Below are 24,163 nucleotides of genomic sequence, written 5' to 3' on the forward strand. Positions count from 1 at the left end.
TCCCGAAGTTGCAGCAAAGCTTTATTTCTTTTGCGTTTTCTGATATTCGGTTTGGTAATAATATTCTGACGTACGTACTAACGAGGTTTTGTCGGTTGATGTGCTGCATGGTCCTCCTAAAATAAACCAGAAGTGATTACTACTCCACTGCCAATCGGACAGGAAGATTGTCAGTGAAAAATTCGGTGTTAACATGAAATCAGGATCAGTAACACATGCTCCGTTGAAATGATGAAATTAGTTTTGAGCAAAATGTACTTGCTCAATGCTAGGTTTTTGTGATGCACACAGTTATGTTAGGGTTTTTTATTATCATATCTGCCACTTAGTGCCATACTAAATTTTGGCACTAGAAGTTTCAAGTACTTTGAAAATGCCATCCCTCTGTTAAGCGTGAGTCAGCACCTTTATCGTTTGGTCAAAGACCATTGACTGGGGTATTTTGGTGATTTCACTCCCATCAATGGGCTTTGAGCGTTAGTTACCATACGATACGATGGCAAGTTGCATTTTTGAGCACACATTTAATGAAAGGATGGCATTTTTGAGTTGTTCAAACTTGTAGTGGCAAAATGAAGTAGTGCTACAGAACTAACGGCAAAATAGATAAACACCCTCGTGTCAATAAATAATTTTGGTCATGGGCTGTATTAAATTCTCATGAAAAAGCATAGCGATATGGATGTGAGCTAGAACAATTCTTTTTTAGGTAGAATCAGAATAATTCTTTACTCGCTTCACAAGAATTAAGCAGAGCATTTCAAATTTCATATTTCGAAGAGAGTTCACCCAAGGTGAGTGCTGTGTCAAGTTCAAAATATAGAGGTAAGAGCATTTCCAACCGTTGCGCCCCCCCAGGAGGTGCCTAAAATCGCCGATTGGGGGCGCACCGGCGCTAAACCGTGTGCTGGGGGCGTGATGCCCCCCAGTCGTGGCGCCCACATTTTTTTTTGAAAACTTAAATTTCGTCACAAACACGGCGCAAATTAAATCAAACTTCGGCGAGTTCGTTCATATTTAAAATATTTTACAAAAAAGAAAAAAAAACACTACTAGTCTGCTCCTCTCCGTCTCCTTCGCCGCTCCTCGTCACCTGCCGCCCTTGTAGTTCTACATGCCGAGGAGGCGGTAGAACCGCGTGTAGTCGTCGTCGTCGTCGCCTCCGCCGCGGTCGCCTCCGCCGCGGCAACCCACCCCCGATTGGCGCGGCGGGTTGGACGGTCCGGGGGTGTCCTCGTCGTCGTTGTCGAGGACCACGATGTCGTGCTCGTCTTCGCGCCCACGTTTGCGGGCGGCTATCTCCTCCAGGGCCCGGCGCTGCCGGACCATCTCGTCGCGCGCCCACCGTAGGGCATCGTCATCGGAGAAGCCGCGCCGGGCTATCTCCTCGTACTCCGGGGGTAGGCCGGGCTCCGGCTTGGGCGCGACGAGGACGAGGCGGCCAGAGGCGGGGGTGGAGTCGCCGATGCGGACGCCGGAGCTGCGGGTGCGCCGGCTGACACGCGTGTCCTGGGGCTCCGGCTTGACGGGGCGGAGGCAGGGGGAGCCGGCCGACCGACCGGACGAGGAGGAGTACGCCCCGGGGTCCATGCGCCTCAGCGTCCACGAGCTCCCACGGCGGCGAGAGAAGGACGGGGGGTCGGGGTACTCCAGCCTTGGCGTGTTGCCGCCCTCGATGTACTCGAGGACGGCCTCCAGCGTGCGGCCGGGCACGCCCCACCATCGGCGCCGCCCCTCGAAGTTGAGCCTGCCGGAGGGTACGACGCCGTTGGTGGCCTCGAGCTGCTCGGCGTGGCGACGCCGGAAGTATGGCTCACAGAGCGGGCTGTCTGGGACGTAGCGTGGCCCTGTTGGAAATATGCCCTAGAGGCAATAATAAATTGGTTATTATTATATTTCATTGTTCATGATAATCGTTTATTATCTATGCTATAATTGTATTGATAGGAAACTCAGATACATGTGTGGATACATAGACAACACCATGTCCCTAGTAAGCCTCTAGTTGACTAGCTCGTTGATCAATAGATGGTTACGGTTTCCTAACCATGGACATTGGATGTCGTTGATAACGGGATCACATCATTAGGAGAATGATGTGATGGACAAGACCTAATCCTAAGCCTAGCACAAAGATCGTGTAGTTCGTATGCTAAAGCTTTTCTAATGTCAAGTGTCATTTCCTTAGACCATGAGATTGTGCAACTCCCGGATACCGTAGGAGTGCTTTGGGTGTATCAAACGTCACAACGTAACTGGGTGACTATAAAGGTGCATTACAGGTATCTCCGAAAGTGTCTGTTGGGTTGGCATGAATCGAGACTGGGATTTGTCACTCCGTGTAAGCGGAGAGGTATCTCTGGGCCTACTCGGCAGGACATCATCATATGCGCAATGTGACCAAAGAGTTGATCACGGGATGATGTGTTATGGAACGAGTAAAGAGACTTGCCGGTAACGAGATTGAACTAGGTATTGGATTCCGACGATCGAATCTCGGGCAAGTAACATACCGATAGACAAAGGGAATTGTATACGGGATTGATTAAGTCCTTGACATCGTGGTTCATCCGATGAGATCATCGTGGAACATGTGGGAGCCAACATGGGTATCCAGATCCTTCTGTTGGTTATTGACCGGAGAACGTCTCGGTCATGTCTGCATGCTTCCCGAACCCGTAGGGTCTACACACTTAAGGTTCGGTGACGCTAGGGTTATAGAGATATTAGTATGCGGTAATCCGAAAGTTTTTCGGAGTCCCGGATGAGATCCCGGACGTCACGAGGAGTTCCGGAATGGTCCGGAGATAAAGAATTATATATAGGAAGTGCTATTTCGGCCATCGGGACAAGTTTCGGGGTCACCGGTATTGTACCGGGACCACCGGAAGGGTCCCGGGGGTCCACCGGGTGGGGCCACCTGCCCCGGGGGGCCACATGGGCTGTAGGGGGTGTGCCTTGGCCTATATGGGCCAAGGGCACCAGCCCCAAGAGGCCCATGCGCCAAGAGAGAGAGAAAAAAGGGGAGAGTCCTAAAGGGGGAAGGCACCTCCGAGGTGCCTTGGGGAGGATGGACTCCTCCCCCCTTTGGCCGCACCCTTCCTTGGAGGAAGGGGCAAGGGCTGCGCCTCCCCCCTCTCCCTTGGCCCTATATATAGTGGGGAAAAGGAGGAGCAAACCAATCTAAGGCCTGGCGCCTCACTCTCCCTCCCGTGACACATCTCCCTCCTCCCGCAGCGCTTAGCGAAGCCCTGTTGGAATCCCGCTACTTCCACCATGCCGTCGTGCTGCTGGATCTCCATCAACCTCTCCCTCCTCCTTGCTGGATCAAGGCGTGGGAGACGTCTCCGTTCCGTACGTGTGTTGAACGCGGAGGTACCGTCCGTTCGGCACTAGGATCATCGGTGATTTGAATCACGACGAGTACGACTCCATCAACCCCGTTCTCTTGAACGCTTCCGCGCGCGATCTACAAGGGTATGTAGATCCACTCCTCCCTCGTTGCTAGATGACTCCATAGATAGATCTTGGTGACACGTAGGAAAATTTTGAATTTATGCTACGTTCCCCAACAGTGGCATCATGAGCTAGGTCTATGCGTAGTTTCTATGCACGAGTAGAACACAAAGTAGTTGTGGGCGTTGATTTTGTTCAATATGCTTGCCGTTACTAGTCTTATCTTGATTCGGCGGCATCGTGGGATGAAGCGGCCCGGACCGACCTTACACGTACTCTTACGTGAGACAGGTTCCACCGACTGACATGCACTAGTTGCATAAGGTGGCTAGCGGGTGTCTGTCTCTCCTACTTTAATCGGATCGGATTCGATGAAAAGGGTCCTTATGAAGGGTAAATAGCAATTGGCATATCACGTTGTGATTTTGCGTAGGTAAGAAACGTTCTTGCTAGAAACCCATAGCAGCCACGTAAAACATGCAAACAACAATTAGAGGACGTCTAACTTGTTTTTGCAGGGTATGCTATGTGATGTGATATGGCCAAAAGGATGTGATGAATGATATATGTGATGTATGAGATTGATCATGTTCTTGTAATAGGAATCACGACTTGCATGTCGATGACGAGACAACTTCAAGAAGACACGATGATGGAGATCATGATGATGGAGATCATGGTGTCGTGCCGGTGACGATGATGATCATGGAGCCCTAAAGATGGAGATCAAAAGGAGCAATATGATATTGGCCATATCATGTCACTATTTGATTGCATGTGATGTTTATCATGTTAATACATCTTATTTGCTTAGAACGACGGTAGTAAATAAGATGATCCCTTACAACAATTTCAAGAAGTGTTCTCCCCTAACTGTGCACCGTTGCTACAGTTCGTCGTTTCTAAGCACCACGTGTTAATCGGGTGTGATAGATCCTTACGTTCACATACAACGGGTGTAAGACAGTTTTACACATGCAAAAACACTTAGGGTTAACTTGACGAGCCTAGCATGTACAGACATGGCCTCGGAACACAGAAGACCGAAAGGTCAAGCATGAGTCGTATAGAAGATACGATCAACATGAAGATGTTCACCGACGTTGACTAGTCCGTCTCACGCACAGATCGGACACGGCCTAGTTGACTCGGATCATGTAATCACTTAGATGACTAGAGGGATGTCTATCTAAGTGGGAGTTCATAAGATGAACTTAATTATCCTGAACATAGTCAAAAAGGATTTTGCAAATTATGTCGTAGCTCCGTTTTCAGTTCTACTGTTTAGATATGTTCCTGGAGAAAAAATAGTTGAAAGTTGATAGTAGCAATTATGCGGACTAGGTCCGTAAACTGAGGATTGTCCTCATTGCTTCTTAGAAGGCTTATGTCCTTAATGCACCGCTCAGTGTGCTGAACCTCGAACGTCGTCTGTGGATGTTGCGAACATCTGACATACATGTCTTGATAACTACGTGATAGTTCAGTTAAACGGTTTAGAGTTGGGGCACCTAAGACATTTTGAAACGTCGCGAAACATATGAGATGTTTCGAGGGCTGAAATTGGGATTTCAGGCTCGTGCCCACGTCAAGAGGTATAAGACCTCCGACGATTTTCTTAGCCTGCAAACTAAGGGAGAAAAGCTCAATTGTTGAGCTTGTGCTCAGATTGTCTGAGTACAACAATCACTTGAATCAAGTGGGAGTTAATCTTCCAGATGAGATAGTGATGTTTCTCCGAAGTCATTACCGCCAAGCTGCTAGAGCTTCGTGATGAACTATAATATATCGGGGACATGTATGATGATCCTTGAGGTGATCGTGATGTTTGACACCACAAAAGTAGAAATCAAGAAGGAGCATCAATTGTTGATGGTTGGTGAAACCACTAGTTTCAAGAAGGGCAAGGGCACGAAGGGATACTTCATAAAACGGCAATTCAGCTGCTGCTCCAGTGAAGAAACCCAAGGTTGAACCCAAACCCGAGACTAAGTGCTTCTGTAATAAAGGGAACAGCCACTGGAGCAGAATTACCCTAGATACTTGGTAGATTAGAAGGCTGGCAAGGTCGATAGAAGTATATTGGATATACATTGTGTTGATGTGTACTTTACTAGTACTCCTAGTAGCACCAGGGTATTAGATACCGGTTCGGTTGCTAAGTGTTAGTAACTCGAAATAAAAGCTACGGAATAAACGGAGACTAGCTAAAGGTGAGCTGATGATATGTGTTGGAAGTGTTTCCAATGTTGATATAATCAAATATCGTACGCTCCTTCTACCATCGAGATTGGTGTTTGTGTTGAGCATAGACATGATTGGATTATGTCTATCGCAATACGGTTATTCATTTAAGGAGAATAATGGTTACTCTGTTTATTTGAATAATACCTTCAATGGTCTTACACCTAAAATGAATGGTTTATTGAATCTCGATCGTAGTGATACACATGTTCATGCCAAAAGATAGTAATGATAGTACCACCTACTTGTGGCACTGCCACGTAAGTCATATCGGTATAAAACGCATGAAGAAGCTCCATGTTGATGGATCTTTGGGCTCACTCGTTTTTGAAAAGTTTGGGACATGCGAACCATGTCTATTGGTATATGTGCATGAAGAAACTCCATGCAAATGGACCGTTTTGAACTCACTTGATTTTGAATCACTTGAGACATGCAAATCATACCACATGGGCAAGATGACTGAAAGCCTCGTTTTCAGTAAAATGGAACTAGAAAGCAACTTGTTGGAAGTAATACATTTTGATGTGTGCAGTCCAATGAGTGCTGAGGCGTGTAGTGGATATCGTTATGTTCTTACTTCACAAATGATTTGAGTAGATGTTGAGTATATTTACTTGATGAATCACGAGTCTGAATTATTGAAAGGTTCAAGTAATTTCAGGGTGAAGTTGAAAGATCGTCGTGACAAGAGGATAAAATATCTATGATATGATCATAGAGATGAATATCTGAATTATGAGTTTGGCACAGAATTAAGACATTGTGGAAATCGTTTCACAACTAATACAGCCTGGAACACCATAGTGTGATGGTGTGTCCGAACATCATAACTGCACCCTATTGGATATGATGCATACCATGATGTCTCTTATCGAATTACCACAATAGTTTATGGGTTAAGCATTAGAGACAACCACATTCACTTTAAATAGGGCGCCACGTAATTCCAATGAGATGACACCGTATGAACTATGGTTTAGAGAAACCTAAGCTGTCATTTCTTAAAAGTTTGGGGCTGCGACGCTTATGTGGAAAAGTTTCAGGCCGATAAGCTCGAACCCAAAGCGGATAAATGCATCTTCATAGGACAACCCGAAACAGTTGGGTATACCTCCTGTCTCAGATCCGAAAGCAATAAGGGATTGTTTCTAGAATCAGGTCCTTTCTCTAGGAAAAGTTTCTCTCGAAAGAATTGAGTGGGAGGATGGTGGAGACTTGATGAGGTTATTGAACCGTCACTTCAACTAGTGTATAGCAGGGCACAAAGAGTTGTTCCTGTGGCACCTACACCAATTGAAGTGGAAGCTTATGATATTGATCATGAGACTTCGGATCAAGTCACTCCCAAACCTCGTGGGATGACAAGGATGTGTACTACTTCAGAGTGGTACGTAATCCTGTCTTGGAAGTCACGTTGCTAGACAACAATGAACCTACGAGCTATGGAGAAGCGATGGTGGGCCCGGATTCCGATAAATGGCTCGAGGCCATAAAATCCGAGAGAGGATCCATGTATGAAAACAAAGTGTAGACTTTGGCAGAACAACTCGATGGTCGTAAGGCTATTGAGTGCAGATGGATTTTAAAAGGAAGACAGACAATGATGGTAAGTATCACCGTTAAGAAAGCTTGACTTGTCGTTAAGATGTTTTCCGACAAGTTCAAAGAGTTGACTACGGTGAGACTTTCTCACTCGTAGCGATGCTAAGAGTCTGTTGGAATTATATTAGCGATTACTGCATTATTTATGAAATCTTGCAGATAGGATGTCAAAACATTGTTTCCTCGACGTTTTTCTTGAGGAAAGGTTGTATGTGATACAACCGGATGATTTTGTCAATCCTGAAAGATGCTAATAAGTATGCAAAGCTCCAGCAATCCTTCTAAGGACTGGAGTGAGCATCTCGGAGTTGGAATGTATGCTTTGATGAGATGATCAAAGATTTTGGGTGTATACAAAGTTTATGAGAAACTTGTATTTCCAAAGAAGTGAGTGGGAGCACTATAGAATTTCTGATGAGTATATGTTTTAACATATTGTTGATCGGAAATGACGTAGAATTTCTGGAAAGCATGTAGGGTTATTTGGAAAGTGTTTTTCAATGGAAAGCCTGGATTAAGCTACTTGAACATTGAGCATCAAGATCTATAAGGATAGATCAAAACGCTTAAAAGTACTTTCAAATGAGCACATACCTTGACATGATCTTAAAGGTGTTCAAAGATGGATCAGTCAAAGAAGGAGTTCTTGCCTGAGTTGTAAGGTATGAAGTTAAGACTTAAAGCTCGACCACGGCAGAATAGAGAGAAAGGACGAAGGTCGTCCCCTATGCTTAAGACATAGGCTCTACAGTATGCTATGCTGTATACCGCACCTGAAGTGTGCCTTGCCATGAGTCAGTCAAGGGGTACAAGTGTGATCCAAGAATGGATCACAGGACAGCGGTCAAAGTTATCCTTAGTAACTAGTGGACTAAGGAATTTTCTCGATTATGGAGGTGGTAAAAGAGTTCGTCGTAAAGGGTTACGTGGATGCAAGCTTAACACCTATCCGGATAGCTCTGAGTAGAGATACCGGATACGTATAATGGAGCAACAATTTAGAATAGCTCCAAGTAGAACAGTTATTTGGAATAACTCCAAATAGAGCGTGATAGCTGCATCTAGGAGATGACATAGAGATTTGTAAAGCGCACACGAATCTGAAAGGTTCAGACCCGTTGACTAAAACCTCTCTCACAAGCAACATGATCAAACCCAGAACTTATTGAGTGTTAATCACCTAGTGATGTGAACTAGATTATTGACTCTAGTAAACTCTTTGGATGTTGGTCACATGGCGATGCGACCTGTGAGTGTTAATCACATGGCGATGTGAACTAGATTATTGACTCTAGTGCAAGTGGGAGACTGTTGGAAATATGCCCTAGAGGCAATAATAAATTGGTTATTATTATATTTCATTGTTCATGATAATCGTTTATTATCTATGCTATAATTGTATTGATAGGAAACTCAGATACATGTGTGGATACATAGACAACACCATGTCCCTAGTAAGCCTCTAGTTGACTAGCTCGTTGATCAATAGATGGTTACGGTTTCCTAACCATGGACATTGGATGTCGTTGATAACGGGATCACATCATTAGGAGAATGATGTGATGGACAAGACCTAATCCTAAGCCTAGCACAAAGATCGTGTAGTTCGTATGCTAAAGCTTTTCTAATGTCAAGTGTCATTTCCTTAGACCATGAGATTGTGCAACTCCCGGATACCGTAGGAGTGCTTTGGGTGTATCAAACGTCACAACGTAACTGGGTGACTATAAAGGTGCATTACAGGTATCTCCGAAAGTGTCTGTTGGGTTGGCATGAATCGAGACTGGGATTTGTCACTCCGTGTAAGCGGAGAGGTATCTCTGGGCCTACTCGGCAGGACATCATCATATGCGCAATGTGACCAAAGAGTTGATCACGGGATGATGTGTTATGGAACGAGTAAAGAGACTTGCCGGTAACGAGATTGAACTAGGTATTGGATTCCGACGATCGAATCTCGGGCAAGTAACATACCGATAGACAAAGGGAATTGTATACGGGATTGATTAAGTCCTTGACATCGTGGTTCATCCGATGAGATCATCATGGAACATGTGGGAGCCAACATGGGTATCCAGATCCTGCTGTTGGTTATTGACCGGAGAACGTCTCGGTCATGTCTGCATGCTTCCCGAACCCGTAGGGTCTACACACTTAAGGTTCGGTGACGCTAGGGTTATAGAGATATTAGTATGCGGTAATCCGAAAGTTTTTCGGAGTCCCGAATGAGATCCCGGACGTCACGAGGAGTTCCGAAATGGTCCGGAGGTAAAGAATTATATATAGGAAGTGCTATTTCGGCCATCGGGACAAGTTTCGGGGTCACCGGTATTGTACCGGGACCACCGGAAGGGTCCCGGGGGTCCACCGGGTGGGGCCACCTGCCCCGGGGGGCCACATGGGCTGTAGGGGGTGTGCCTTGGCCTATATGGGCCAAGGGCACCAGCCCCAAGAGGCCCATGCGCCAAGAGAGAGAAAAAAGGGGAGAGTCCTAAAGGGGGAAGGCACCTCCGAGGTGCCTTGGGGAGGATGGACTCCTCCCCCCCTTTGGCCGCACCCTTCCTTGGAGGAAGGGGCAAGGGCTGCGCCTCCCCTCTCTCCCTTGGCCCTATATATAGTGGGGAAAAGGAGGAGCAAACCAATCTAAGGCCTGGCGCCTCCCTCTCCCTCCCGTGACACATCTCCCTCCTCCCGCAGCGCTTAGCGAAGCCCTGTTGAAATCCCGCTACTTCCACCATGCCGTCGTGCTGCTGGATCTCCATCAACCTCTCCCTCCTCCTTGCTGGATCAAGGCGTGTGAGACGTCTCCGTTCCGTACGTGTGTTGAACGCGGAGGTGCCGTCCGTTCGGCACTAGGATCATCGGTGATTTGAATCACGACGAGTACGACTCCATCAATCCCGTTCTCTTGAATGCTTCCGTGCGCGATCTACAAGGGTATGTAGATCCACTCCTCCCTCGTTGCTAGATGACTCCATAGATAGATCTTGGTGACACGTAGGAAAATTTTGAATTTATGCTACGTTCCCCAACAGGCCCGTCCCTCGCCGCCCGCGGTAGGGAGGTGCGGATACGCGCGATCTTCGCAGGATGCGCCGCCCCGGTGGGCGGTGGTGGCACCGGACCCCACCGGCGCTGATTCTCCACGCCCCGGGCACCCGCATGTCCGGCGGGACCGGGTACTCGGCCTTGAAGAGGAGCCGAGTTTCGTCCTCGTGAAGGTGGCGGTGGCTGAAACCGTTCGCCGCCGCGCCGTCGCCTGGGAAGCGTTCGGCCATTCTTTGAATTGGAGACGGTGAGAGGAGAGGGAGGAAGGAGGAGAAAGGGCTCGTCGGCGGTGGAGACTCTGTGTGTGCCACCGACGCGCTGGGGGTCGGCTTTATATAGGCGGAAGCGCCGTGCGTACGCGTGGCCGCCGCGTTACGCGTGGCATGCGAGGGGACGCGCGTCGTCTCGTCTTCACACCGTCGCCCGTGAGGCATTAATGGCGGAGGCGGCAGCGCGCGGCAACTTTGGCATTGATTCGTCGCGGAAAACGAGGCGATGAGGACGACGGCGAGAAGCGAGACAAGTCGTTGGCAAGAAGGGCCCACGGCTCTTTCGCGCCAAAAAAGATTCGCCCGACGCCCCGAGCGCCCCCAGCACGCCGGGTTCGGGTTGGGTCCGCCGGCGCCAATTTCGGCCCGAGCCGGCGAAAATTGGATCCTTGGGAGCGCGACTGGGCCGATTTTTTACGCCGGCGGTCGAAAAGTCGTCTAGGGGGCCTTGTTGGGGGCACGGCTGGAGATGCTCTAAGTGGTTTGGTCAACAGTACTGCACCTCTAGGCTGCTTTTCCTTCCCAAAGCCTGATCCAAATGTACTTGCTCTTTTTTTTTGAAAGACCAGATTTGGCCGGCTTCATTGATTTAGGAGAAAGCAATGAAAAATACATGGAGGATTAAGTGATCATGGTTGAAAAAAGAAGACATAAAAAAAGAAAGAGAAAACTAGAGCTCACAAGGAGCGATTGGATAGACCCCGAACGAGGGCTCTAGACAGGCGGTACCGGCGGCGTGCCGGTGCTTGCATTCCAGCCTGATGGCGCGGGTAACGTCATTGTGGCATGGTAGCTTTTCCCTGAAGACGCATGTGTTTCTCTCCTTCTACAAATTTCAGGCGATCAAAAAGCATCGTTCTGAAGCCCTTTCGTGCTCTCGCTGGCGTGTGACGTATTATTTGCAGGCAGTGCTGCATTGTAGAGTGGAGCGGCGATTTGGCGATGACCATTTCCTCGCAGCCGGCTCTGGCAAAGAAACAAATTTGACGGGAGAACGGCACTCTCAGAAGAGATGAACCGCCAACCCCAGGCTTCGGAGACAGAGGCTGCAAAAATATCCATTTAGCCAGCCTCGTCTTTACAGCCGATCGTTACACAAGAGCCTGTTTCTGAACATGAGCTATGAGAACACCTTGGCAGATCTCGGTACTCCGCTCTTTTCGTCGGTACAGAAAAACACCTCCCTCCGTCCAAGCCTACTGCTCCTTCCTTGCAAAGCCAAACCATGGCCGGACCATCTCTCCCTACGCCACCGCCGGTGGAGGAGCCACAGACGGGGGCTGCAAAGTCGGGGACGACGGTCGATGCCCTCACCGTGGACATGCTCCGCGACATTCTCCGTCGCCTCTCCCTCGCCGACCTTCTCCGTGCCGCCCTCGCCTGCCACCGCTGGCGCCGCGTAGCCGCACGCTGCCTCCCCCGCACCGCTCCTCTCCTCGGCTACTTCTTCCACCCCACCGCCACCGGTTTGCCGCCGCCCATGCCCAAGTCATCCAAGGAAATTGACACCCCTGCCGTCTTCGCTCCCTTGGACGCCTCCGCCCCGAACCTCTCCCTCGACTTCGCTCCGGAGGCCTCCCGCTTCGTGCTCCACGACTGCCACCAAGGCCTCCTGCTTCTCGAACCGCTCGGGTCGCTCCCCAAGGGGATCCTCCCACGCTTCCTCGTCATCGACCCGGCCACCCGCCGCCGCCGTCGCGCGACACGGTGCCCGACGACCACCGCTGGCGCCGCTCCAGGTACTACGTCGGCTCCGCACTGCTCTCCCGCGCGCACCCGAGCAAGCTCTGCTTCGAGGTCGTCTGCTTCACCATCGACGACGGGCACCCGCGCGCCTGGGTCGCGTCCGTGGACGACGGCCGATGCAGCTGGCGCGCGCTCCCGCGGACCATGGAGGTAGAGGTCGGTTTTGACCCCTGGTGGTTCGAGCGACGCTGCGTGCACGCCGCCGGGAAGCTCTACTGGCACATCTGCAACTCCTACCGCATGCTCGTGCTGGACCCTGCGACGCTGCACTTGTCCTACCTGCTGGCGCCAGCTGCACTGTCGGACGATTTCTGCACGTACCGCGTCGGGGAGACGCCGGAGGACGACGGCTTTGCCTCCTGGCCGTGGAGAGTCGTTCAAGGCAGCTGCAGCTCTGGGTCCGCGAGGAGGCCAGGGGGAGCGACAACGGCTGGCAGCTTCTGGACAGGGAGATGCTCAACATGCGCGTGGTGTGGGATGCAGTGCCAGGCCTGCCCATGGACCTTGCCCACAGGGTCTACAGTGTGTGGCCCAGCGACATGGACGCGGGGCGTACCGGCAAGGTGTTCATCAAAACCGATCGAGCGCCTGCACACCAAACATGGCAAGGAGTACGGCCATCCGATCTACGCCTACTTCCTCGCGTGGCCGCCTGCGTTCCTCGCTCCAGAATACTGACTTCCCCGTGATTGGTAAAACCTCCTTCCCTCTTCAAGATACCACTCATCGACGTTGCTTGATCATATGCTTAATGCTGCCTTGAGTTGTTCCTTGCATGTGCATGTGATGATAGGTGCATTCTGACTAAGTTATTTTACCGGTGCTGGTATGTACCGGTGACCAATCCACCATCCATCACTTTTGTCAAGATCTGTGCATATCTTATACTCTATTTCCAGATATTAGATTAGACATAGTAATACATGTACTGGTCAGCTTTACAGAAGAGAGAGAGTTAGAGTGGGGAGAACGGTGCATGCATGCATGCATTCTCTCAAGCCATACATATGGCATGCTTTTATTTTTCTCCTCATATTTTTAATGATTCATATCTTTTGAACCAAATGTCTATTATTGAATTTTTTTATATATTTAAATTCATGGTGACAAGACCTTTAGAACAAGATCAATTTTGGATATGTTTGAAATATATTTTATTTTATGTATTTCAATCTTGTTTGAAATCACTTTCATAAACCATTAGATTGTTTCACTATGTCATAAAAGTTTTTTCTAGTGTTTCACTCATTTTCATAAACTGGAATATGGAACTCACAGAGACACGGATATATTTGATAGGAAAACATTTTTTCTAGCTTTTCCTAGTGTTTCGCTCATTTTTCACAAACTGGAATATGGAACACACAAAGTTTTTTCTAGTGTTTCGTTCATTTTCAATCATTTGAATAAACATATTTCACTCAATTTCAAAAGATGGATTTAGGCCCATTCGAAATGATGGATATCACTCATTCGACAATTTATTTCAAACATTTCAGATAACTGATTTCACTCATTGAATCAAACAACACATTTCACTCATTTGATACAACTGATTTGAGTCGTTCAATTGAAAGAAATACCTGTTTCAATAATTTGAAAAACTAATTTCACTCATTTGAAAATAAAAATATTCTTGTTTCGAGAAGCTGGTATATGTCACAAAAATAAACTTAAATTATTTCATAGAACTAACTTCACTCATTTGATGTCACTTGTTTCAAATTACTCATTTCAATTATTAAAAAAAAACCGATTTCACTCAATTGAAAAGAAAAAAAAATCGCTCGCTTCATAAAACGGATTACGCTCATTAAAAAAAATATTATATTTCACTCATTTCAAAAACAATTTCACTCATTCAAACAATGATTTCATTCAATTCATAAAATTGTTTTCATTGAATTCAAAAAACACATTTCAGTTAATTGAAATAACCCATTTCATAAAACTGATTTCACTCATTACAAAATATATCTCAAAAACTAATTCCGCTTTGTATTTACGAAATATATTAAAATGTATTTCAATCATCTCAAAAGTTAGTTTCAAATGTTTGAAATATAAAATTTAACTTGAATAACTGAAATTTAAATGAAATGAAAAAACAATTTCATTCGCTTCATAAAATAGATTTCGCTCGTTTATAATTTTTTTTTGAAATAATCTGTCTCACATGTTTTGGTTTTGCTCAAATACTTATTTCGTATATTTTACAAAACATGTTTCACTCATTTGAAATGTTGAAATTAAAAGATGTTTGAATGTATTCAAGAGTGATCTTGTTCTGAAGGTCTGTGCATCAGGAGTTTAAATATATAAAAAGTTTCAAAAATCAAGTTGCAATTTAAAATATATGAATGAATGAAATTGCCAAAGAGAAAATAAAGGACATGAATTAGTCTGACATGTGATACATCTTCAGTACGTGAGAACGAGGAGAGAGAATGGACCATGCATGCATCAAGTATAACTATATTGCTGACATGGGCCCCTTTCATCTAACATTGATTTGACTATTAATAAAGATACAAGAGATAGACTCTCATTATACACATCTATACATTGTCTGTGGGCCTCTCTATAGCACGAATCACTTCGTATTTGAGTGGCAGATGGTTTGCCGGTAGGTACCGTATCCGGTAAAAAGAGGTTTGCGAGGTGCATTCGATTTAGTTTACGCTGCTGGCGTTGGTAGCACATATATATCCATTTGTTGTCGGATTTTGCAAAGTTGCCAGGATTTCTTATTGCAAGACAGGCCTCTGAAGCCACTGTGCTCAAAGTGGTAACAAATGTGAAGCAATCAATCCAAAATACATGTCTGTTTTAGAATTTCTAGTCATGATTTCTTTCTCGATTCCGGTTTCGATATATGCTGGTGGTAGAAGGTCTAATGCATACATATACGTTCTTCCTCTACATGGATCATAGTCTCTAGCTACACTGCACGCATGTTCATTTCTATCCTGGTCTGTCATATTTCGCATACCAACGCTTTCGCAATTCAATGGAGTTTGGTGAACGAATCAAATATTGCTATTTGTTACAGCCGTTAACAACTACTAGAACGAACAGAGTAAACATTCCTACTTGTTCTGCTGGTCGCAGCCATTAATTAACCATTAGCTAAACTCTGCCTTAAAAAGGAGAGAGCCAGAAATAACCATAACGGCGTGTTTCCTAAAATTTGGTCATTTTTTTATTGAATGAGTAGTATTTGGTCACTTAGAAGAGCAAAGAAACCTTAATTATGTTCATCATCTCATTAGCACTTAAATAGTTTTTTTCCCGTGGAAGTACCTTATATTTTAAATTTTTGATTGCTTGAAATCATTAAATGCTGTCAGCGGTCTTTTGCTTTACCTGTACACGGGCTTAATGTTGTTCATCATCTCATTAGCACTTAAATAGTTTTTTTCTCGTGGAAGTACCTTATATTTTGAATTTTTCATTGCTTAAAATCATTAAATGCTGTCAGCAGTCTTTTGCTTTACTTGTACACTGGCCTAATGTTTGTGATCGCAGTTTGCTTGTACATAGACATGGCTTAATGTTCTGAATAGCAATCTACTGGTCAATAGTTTTTCATTTTAGCAAACAGCCCAATTGATACAATATTCTTCTCAGAATACTCAGCACTTTTCAGTTCAGCTGAAATTGTGCAAACTCTCAGAAAACTCTTTCAGAAATTTTTTTATTGGAAAAGTGAGTTCTCAGGCCTGTTTCAGTTTTTGTAACACCATCTATATACTCCCCCCGTTTCTAAATATAAGGTGTATTAGTTTTTCAAAAAGTCAAACGTAACCTATGTTTGACCAACTTTATAGCAAAATATATAAAGATTTACAATACTAAATATATAAAATATAAAAATGTACTTCATAGGGAATCTAGTGATAATGGTTTGGTAGTCTAGACATTGATATTTTTGTCTATAAACTTGGTCAAAGTTAGACAAGTTTGACTTTCTGAAAAAATAATACACCTTATATTAAGGAATGGAGGGAGTATAAGCTTAAAATTTCCTTTTGCTTATCAGTTTAGCTTTTATGGCTTATATCTGCAATTTATGTGAATCAGGTTCCTGACTTCTGAGATGCGGAATCAGCACAGTTTTTATTTGAAGTCAGTTGGAATCCTATCACCTCGGCTCACTAATGCCATGTGCACCTCCACGCAACGCGAGAGGAAGAAGCGCTCCTATTACCTTGTTTAATTAGACTATCTAAGCAATGTCAGCTCCTATATTTGTATTTTATCTAAGCATCATTTAGACTTAATATTCTCAAAACTGTTATCTAAGCATGCCAGTAATACTCATCGCACTTTTGATTCTTAACATTCTATTCTCCTGATTTGTTGAACTGCATGGTTGTGTACCGTGGACACACAACCAGATTTAATTGTCTCCGTAGGGACTGGTTCAAGTCTTCAACCTAGGTAGTTTAGTTTCAAAAATAAAATAAAAATGTTGTAGCTTAGTTTCAATACTGCTCTTGAGCGAATTTGTGTAGAACATGTAGCATTCATCATTCAGCAGAACATGTAGTTTAGTGCTACATATGCTCGCTGGACTGGAACCCGTGAGCTTGCGTTCGTCTGGAAATACGTAGGTAGTATGCGCCTGTGTCACCACGATTCCGTCAACCCTGCCGCGAGCCAACTTTGGCTCTGTTTGGATCCATGGATTAGAGTTAGTTTGGGTTAGTTTGGACTCAACTAATTCAAAAATATCCAAACAGAAGGGTTAGTTTGGGTTAGATGCATCTAACCTATTCAAAAAGTCTAACCCATCCAAGAGGTGCTTATTTGGGTTAGTTCTTTTTAGGGCCATTAAAAAACACATTTTTCTCTCGCTCTTCCTGCAGCAGATCCCTCCTCACTTCCTCGAAGCTTCTCCTCCTCTTCCTCCCGACCTCTCGCACTGTCCGTGAAGGCGTCTCGCCGTATCCGCGCTTCATCTAACCCTGCCATCCGAACACCTCTCTAGCTAGAGTTAATTTAGAGTTAATTCAGGGTTAGAATCTAACTTTAATCTCTAACTGAGTTAGAAAATCCAAACAGGGCCTTTGTTCGCCGGGAAACAGACCACGTAAAGCTATGCTCAATTAGTTGCGCAGTCTGGGGCAAGCCTTTTATACTTGCTTGGGAACCAAAGGGAGACAGTTTCCTATCTGGTGTAAGTTATGGCCTTTCAGTTTTCACTGTGCAAGCCAAAGCTGAGTAAAAGAAAAAAAAGAGCAAGGGTGTGTTGTCTACATACTGCAGGACCGGACTGTGGGCTGACCGAAGATAAAGATGGTGCCGGACAGAGCAGTTGAAGCTCTCTACCCATAGCGTTGCTTTACATTGTACAGACTACAGACGCTTTCTGTTGTTGGTCAGCAATGCAGTTTCCAGTTCGATGAAAGTCTAATTTACCTTGCCAAAGCTGAGGAAAAAGTAAGGATTCTTGTCCCCATGCTGCAGAATTGGACAACAGGCAGAACTGTGTTCGCGGTACCCTTTCCTACCGCCAGGGGGTATAGCGGTAGGGTATAGCAGCCTACCACCAAGGCCTCTGATGGTAACAAACTTGACCACGTCAGCACAACGCATCCCTATCGCCACAGGGGATGGCGGTAGCATGCGTAACCCTACCATCAAGGTGCCCGGCGGTAGGTGCACACACGCATTGTGTCTGAAACTTAATTTTTTTTTTGCGATAGGACGTGCAACCCTACGGCCAGGGACCTCGGCGGTAGGCTGTTATACCCTACCGTCATGCCCCTTGGTGGTAGGAAAATGGTCAGATCCCGAATTTTTTACAAACTAGGGTCAAATCCCGAACGACTTCTCCAAAAGAGTCAAAACACAAAATTTTGCCTGTGTTCACAAGGGTGATCCCTCGTTCTTGTCCTTGGCCAGTCAGATGATTACTCGTGGCCCTACAAAGGTGGGCCCATGCAACACAAGTAAATGAGTCAAAAGCACCCAAGCCCTAGAACAATTTGAAAAAGTCCACCCCGCCGTTCTAAAACTTGTGGCAGATGTGACAATTTGGTCCTGAGCGAAAGAGAGAGCCAAGTGGCGTCTAGGTGGATGACCCGGTCGTTGACTGAACTTTATTGTTTCAAATGCAAGATGAAGAATTCGAAAAGTAACACAAATTCCGTCTCAAGCTCAAATTCCTCTAGTGAAAATAATTGTTTCAAATGCAAGAAGAATAGCCATTTCATCGCCGATTGTCCTGAGTGGGAAGTAGAAGAGCAAGGAACAGTGGCAAGTTCAACATGGGCAGTTGTTGAGACACTCCCTTCGATCCAGTGGTAGATACATCCGTTTAAGCAACAAGTAATATGGATCGGAGCGGCAAGTAATATGGATCCGAAGGAGTAGTAAAATTCGTGTCAATGATGAAATTAGTTTTGAGCGAAATTTACTTGGTAGATGTCAAGTTTCTGTGATGCACAATAACAACAGTTATGTTAGTTTTCTTATTAGTTCTGTCACTAGTTGTGTCATACTACTCGATCTTGGCACTAAAAGTGTCAACTATCTAAAAATGCAATCTTTCTGTTAAGCGTGTGCTTAGAAATGATAGTCGACACCTTTATCGTCGGTCAAAGACAATTGGCCGTGGTAATTTGGCCATTGCACTCCGGTTAGTGGCCTTTAACCGTGCGATGGTGAGTTGCATTTTTTAGCACACATTTAATGAAAAGATGGCATTTTTGAGTTGTTGACACTTGTAGTGGCGAAAATGAAGGAGTGTCGACACAACCAACGGCAAAACAGATAAAAGAACCATTATGTTAGTACTATTTTTTTCGAGAGCACGCAAATTGCGTACCATAGCTTGATAGAAGATAGAAAGCGTATGTACAAGAGTTTAGATGCATCAAAGCCACAAGTCGTCTGAGGCATGAAGGACACTCCACTCCTATTCCTGCTATCTCACACTACTACTCACACCACACGCTAACTCCTTTTCCTCCTGCGAGCGTCCACAAATGTAGCTCTTCGGAGATCCTTGTGACTAGCTCCGTGGCACTCATCCAACTGGAATTATCGCGGAACACTCGGTTGTTTCTTTGTTTCCATATGCTCCAACAAACTAGGCTCACAAGTGAGTCGAAAGCACGACGGTGTGTTTTGTGGATGTGTTTGCGAGCAGCACCCCACCAAGTCTCCAGAGTGTTGTTGCCATCGGGTATGAGTAGTGTATCTATCCTGCTCCTGGAGAAGGTCGTGAACCATACTTGCTTAGAGTAGGCACATTGAGTCATAATGTGGTCTACGTTGTCCTCTTCTTGGTCGCAAAGAAAGCAAGATGAAGTTTGTTCTTGCAGACCATGTCGCAGCCTACGGTCAGAAGTCCAGAAACGGTATTGCAAAGCTAGCCACATGAAGATTTTGATGGGTAAAGGCGCCCAACACTTCCAGATCCAGCAAGCAAAAGCGGCCTTAATTGCTCCCATGAAGAGCATCTTATAAGCCGAAGCAGAAGTGTAGACTCCGCGTTCGTTCCATGGCCAGATCGCCTCATCTTGCTGGTTGGGGATGAGCTGCGTGTTCAACATGATCTCCCAAAGTCGGATCAGCTGGATTAGGCCATCAGTGGACAACTCTCCTGCTATGTCCGATGCCCATCTATGATTCAGCAATCCATCCTTCACCAATCTCTTGTTGACGGTTTGGGTGCGAATCAGTTTCTTGACATCAGGTGCAATATCATCGATCGAGGCCCCATCGATCCATCTGTCCTTCCAAAATAGCACCTTATCCCCAGATCCTAATCTCCAATGCACCAAGCTGTTGAAAGCTATCTGAACTTGTGGGTCGCAAGTCATCGGCAGATCGTGCCATGGTTTAGAAGGATCGGTGCGATGCATCCACTCCCAGCGCAGTCTTAAAGCTAGACCGTGTCTCTTTAGGTCCATGATGCCGAGGCCGCCGAGCTCTTTAGGTCTACATACCTTTTGCCAAGAGACTAAGCACTGCCCTCCATGAATCTGCTCTGTTCCTTCCCAGAAGAAGGCTCGACATCTCTTGTTCACACACTCAACAGCCCATTTTGGTGCATCTGCCACATGAAGATGATGCGTCGGCCTAGCCATAACGACGTCATGAACGAGAACCAGCCGGCCCGCACGAGTAATAAGTCCTCGTTGCCATCCAGGGAGGAAGTTCAAAATGTTGTCCACGATCGGTTGCCACTTCGCTCGAGTCAGTTGCCAAATAGATAGCTGCAGCCCGAGGTATTTGCATGGGAATTTGTCCATCTTCCATGGTAGGGCAGCAGCTACAAGTTCCTTGTCTCCCTCCTCCTCGCGGATCAGAATTGCCGCAGATTTAGCAAAGTTAATTTTCAGTCCCGATGCTGTCCCAAAGATGAGCATGGCCTCTTTGACGAACCGGAGATCAGGCAGAGAAGGCCGGATAAATAGCACCACATCATCAGCATATATCGATATTCTTTGCATCGAGGAGCAGCCTGGCATCGTACCGAGGACTCCCATCTCCTGACCTTTAGACACGATCGATGTCAGGACATCCATGGCGATGACAAAGAGAAGGAGAGAGATCAGATCGCCTTGTTTGAGGCCTTGGGCATGCATGAATTTCGGCCCAACATATCCATTTACTACCACTCTAGACGAAGCTGTGGTGAGTAGGGTTGCAATCCATGAAAGCCAAAGATCAGGGAATCCCTTGGCCGTGAGAACTTCAAAAAGGAAGGGCCATGCTATGGTGTCGAAAGCACGAGATATGTCCAGCTTAAGCATAACTCCCTTGGCCTTCCTACGGTGAAGGGATCTGGCCACTTGTCGAACTAGCATGAAGTTGTCATGCAAGTTTCTCCCTTTTATGAAAGCCAATTGGTTTGCTTGCACAAGTTCACACATGCGAGGGCATAGCCTTTTGGACAGAAGCTTCGAGTAGATTTTGGGCAAACTGTGCACCAACGTTATGGGTCTGAAGTCTCCAACGTGGCAGGCGTCCGACCTCTTGGGAATGAGAGTAATCAAGGCCTGGTTGAGCCGGCCAAAGCCATGCCCATTATCCATGAAGATCTTGTGAATCACTGCCATAATATCATCCTTGATGATGCTCCAAGCTTTCTGGAAGAAAATACCAATAAATCCGTCCGGACCCGGGGCACGGTCCGAGGGAATCTCCTTGATGGTTGCCCACACCTCCTCCTCTGTAAATATCACGGTCTGATCCTCCAAGTTCAAGGGTGTGATGCCTAGAAAGTCTAGGTCCAAAGTGTGCTCGCGGATAGTGGTCGTACCCAGCAACTCCTTGTAAGTATCGTAGAAGATGTGTTCCTTGCCAATTTGATTCGTGATCAGGTTTCCCTCATGTGAGAGAGCAGGGATGAAATTCTTAACTTTTCTGCCGTTGGCCACGAGGTAGAACAGTTTGGAGCTAGCGTCACCATCCTGGAGCCATCTAATTCTAGACCTCTGCCGTGCAATTGTCCTCTCTAGCGAAGCTAGACCCAAGGTGGTCAGCTTGAGAGTTCTCCTCAACCACCTCTCTTCCTCAGAGAGCCTCCTTCTTTCCTGAGCGACGTCCAGCTGGAAAATAACCCAATTGGCGATAGCTATAAGCAGCTTAACATTGCCCATTTTCTTCTGACCCCAAGCCGTAAGAAATCTCGCCGTGTTCCGGAGCAGGAGGTCGATCCTCATAAAGGGGTCGGTGATCTCCTGGTCGCATTGCCAGGCTTCTCTCACCGCATCCTCAAATCCCTCGAGCTTTGTCCAGAACAGCTCAAACCTAAACCTCCAGTGTGGGTGCAAATGCTCATGCAGAGCCAAGTGCAGCAGGCAGTGGTCCGATGAAGCCATCGACAAGGCCTGCAGAAGGCAATCCGGGTGCTCCATCTCCCAATCCACCGAAACCAGCGCTCTGTCGATTTTGGTGAGGGTCGGGGCCTCGCGTTCGTTACTCCAAGTGAACTTCCTGCCATGTAGGATCAATTCTTTCAAACCAGTGCCATCAACGAATTGGCGAAACCTATGCATCATTCTCCTATCCAGGTTCGTATTGCTTTTGTCCGAGGCTTGCATAATCATGTTGAAGTCGCCAATGACAAGCCATGGCCCTGGGCAAAGCTACCTTCTACCAGTTAGTTCTTCCAGGAAGGCGATTTTCTCCTCATCTTCTTGCGGGCCATAGACGGTGGTTAGCCACCAGGGCGCACCATCGATGGGTGTCACGTAGCCCGTGAAAAAGTTTGTGTCAAGCACATGGTTCGAAATGCGCGCCAACGAAGAGTTCCAGGCAACCATGATACCCCCCGGTCTCAATCGCCGGAAGATAAGCAAAACCATCATAGGCGGGGCCTAAACATTGCATAACTGTAAAATCATCAATACATGCCAATTTAGTCTCCTGAATACAGAAAATCGCCGGGTGAGTCGTATCTGCGAATTCCCGCAGCGCCTTTTTCTTCGCGGGACTGTTGAGGCCGCGCACATTCCAGCACACCAACTCTAGATTGGGCGACGACATAGCAGCAGATAGTCGCGCCGAGGCCTGCCAATTAGGCAAGCACAATCACCCTCGTGGCCTCCTCCTTGCCCAGGTCAAACGGGATAGATTTGCCAAAAATGGCCGCAATCGCCTTGAGCTGGGGCTCTTGGATTGGCGAGTCGAACAGTTCACGCAATTGTCCCAGCGCGCCATCATGCACTGCCGGATCGTCATGCGCAATGCCAAGGGCCTTTAGCAGCACCGCCTCAGCTGCCGTGGTTATTGGCAACCTTAGTATTTTGTGCCAAAGTTTGATCATGGATTTAATTAACAAAATATTAATGCATGTCATAAAAAATAATATCATTTAAAACTATATTCAAACATGAATCTAATGATATAATTTTAATGACATGCATTAATATTTTATCAGTTAAATCTATATTAAATTTTGACACAAAATGTGAAGAGGATCAATAAATGAGGACGGAGGTAGTAAGTAATTGTGGTCAGGCGCTGTATTGAATTAGCACAAAAAAGCATAGCGACACCGATGTGAATGAGAAGAGTTATTTTTTACGTAAGATCACAATAATTCTTTAGAGCAACTTCAATGGGGCGATTCATTTCGTCTGCTGGCGTCCGTTTGGGTTCGCGCGGATACAAAATGCGGCCCAATGAGCCGACCCAAACGGATACGCATCCGTTTGGTGTCCGCATGACGACCCATTCTCGGCCCAATTTTGAGTCGGATTTGCATCGGCGCGGGCACGAGACAGACACGCGCGTGCGCCTACTTCTTTCCCCGGGCCTGCTGGTCAGTGGCATCCACCACCATTTCCTCCCATTTCCCAAAAAAACCCGCCAGCGCGAGCTCCCGCCCCCCACCCACCATGGACGAAGACCTCGACCTCGACCTCGACGCCGTCCTCGGCCTCGCCTTCCTCGCCTCGTCCGGCAAGACGGCCGCCCCCTCCGGCAAAGGCAAGCCTCTTGCCCTGCGCAAGACCGCCGCCGCGCCCAAGCCAAAGAAGGCGCTGACGTCCGAACAACGGGCAAGTGTGTCGGCCAAGAGGAAGGGTCGGAGGCACGCCGCGGACATGAGGGATGAAGCCGTCGCGGCTGCCGCCATCGCCGCCGCCGCGCAACAGGAGGTCACCAACGCCCGCGTCGCGGCGGCAACGAGGGATGCGCTCTACATGCTAGGGTTAAACCCTAGCCAGCACAACCTCCTCAATGCCGCCGTCGCCGCGGCCAGCATCGGCTCATCGGCGTTTCGTCGGATGGTGCTGCCTGACTCGCCCCGCACGTTGGCTTGCAACCTG

General features: G+C 46.8%; 1 pseudogene; it reads left to right on the forward strand.

Moving 5' to 3' along the window:
• The first annotated feature begins 11,631 nt into the window (after nucleotides 1-11,631).
• On the forward strand, nucleotides 11,632-13,046 carry LOC125509042 (uncharacterized; annotated as a pseudogene).
• Nucleotides 13,047-24,163: the final 11,117 nt, after the last annotated feature.

The sequence above is a fragment of the Triticum urartu genome, chromosome 5A, assembly GCF_056163025.1.
Source record: "Triticum urartu cultivar PI428250 chromosome 5A, HENAU_Tu73, whole genome shotgun sequence".
Lineage (NCBI taxonomy): Eukaryota > Viridiplantae > Streptophyta > Magnoliopsida > Poales > Poaceae > Triticum > Triticum urartu.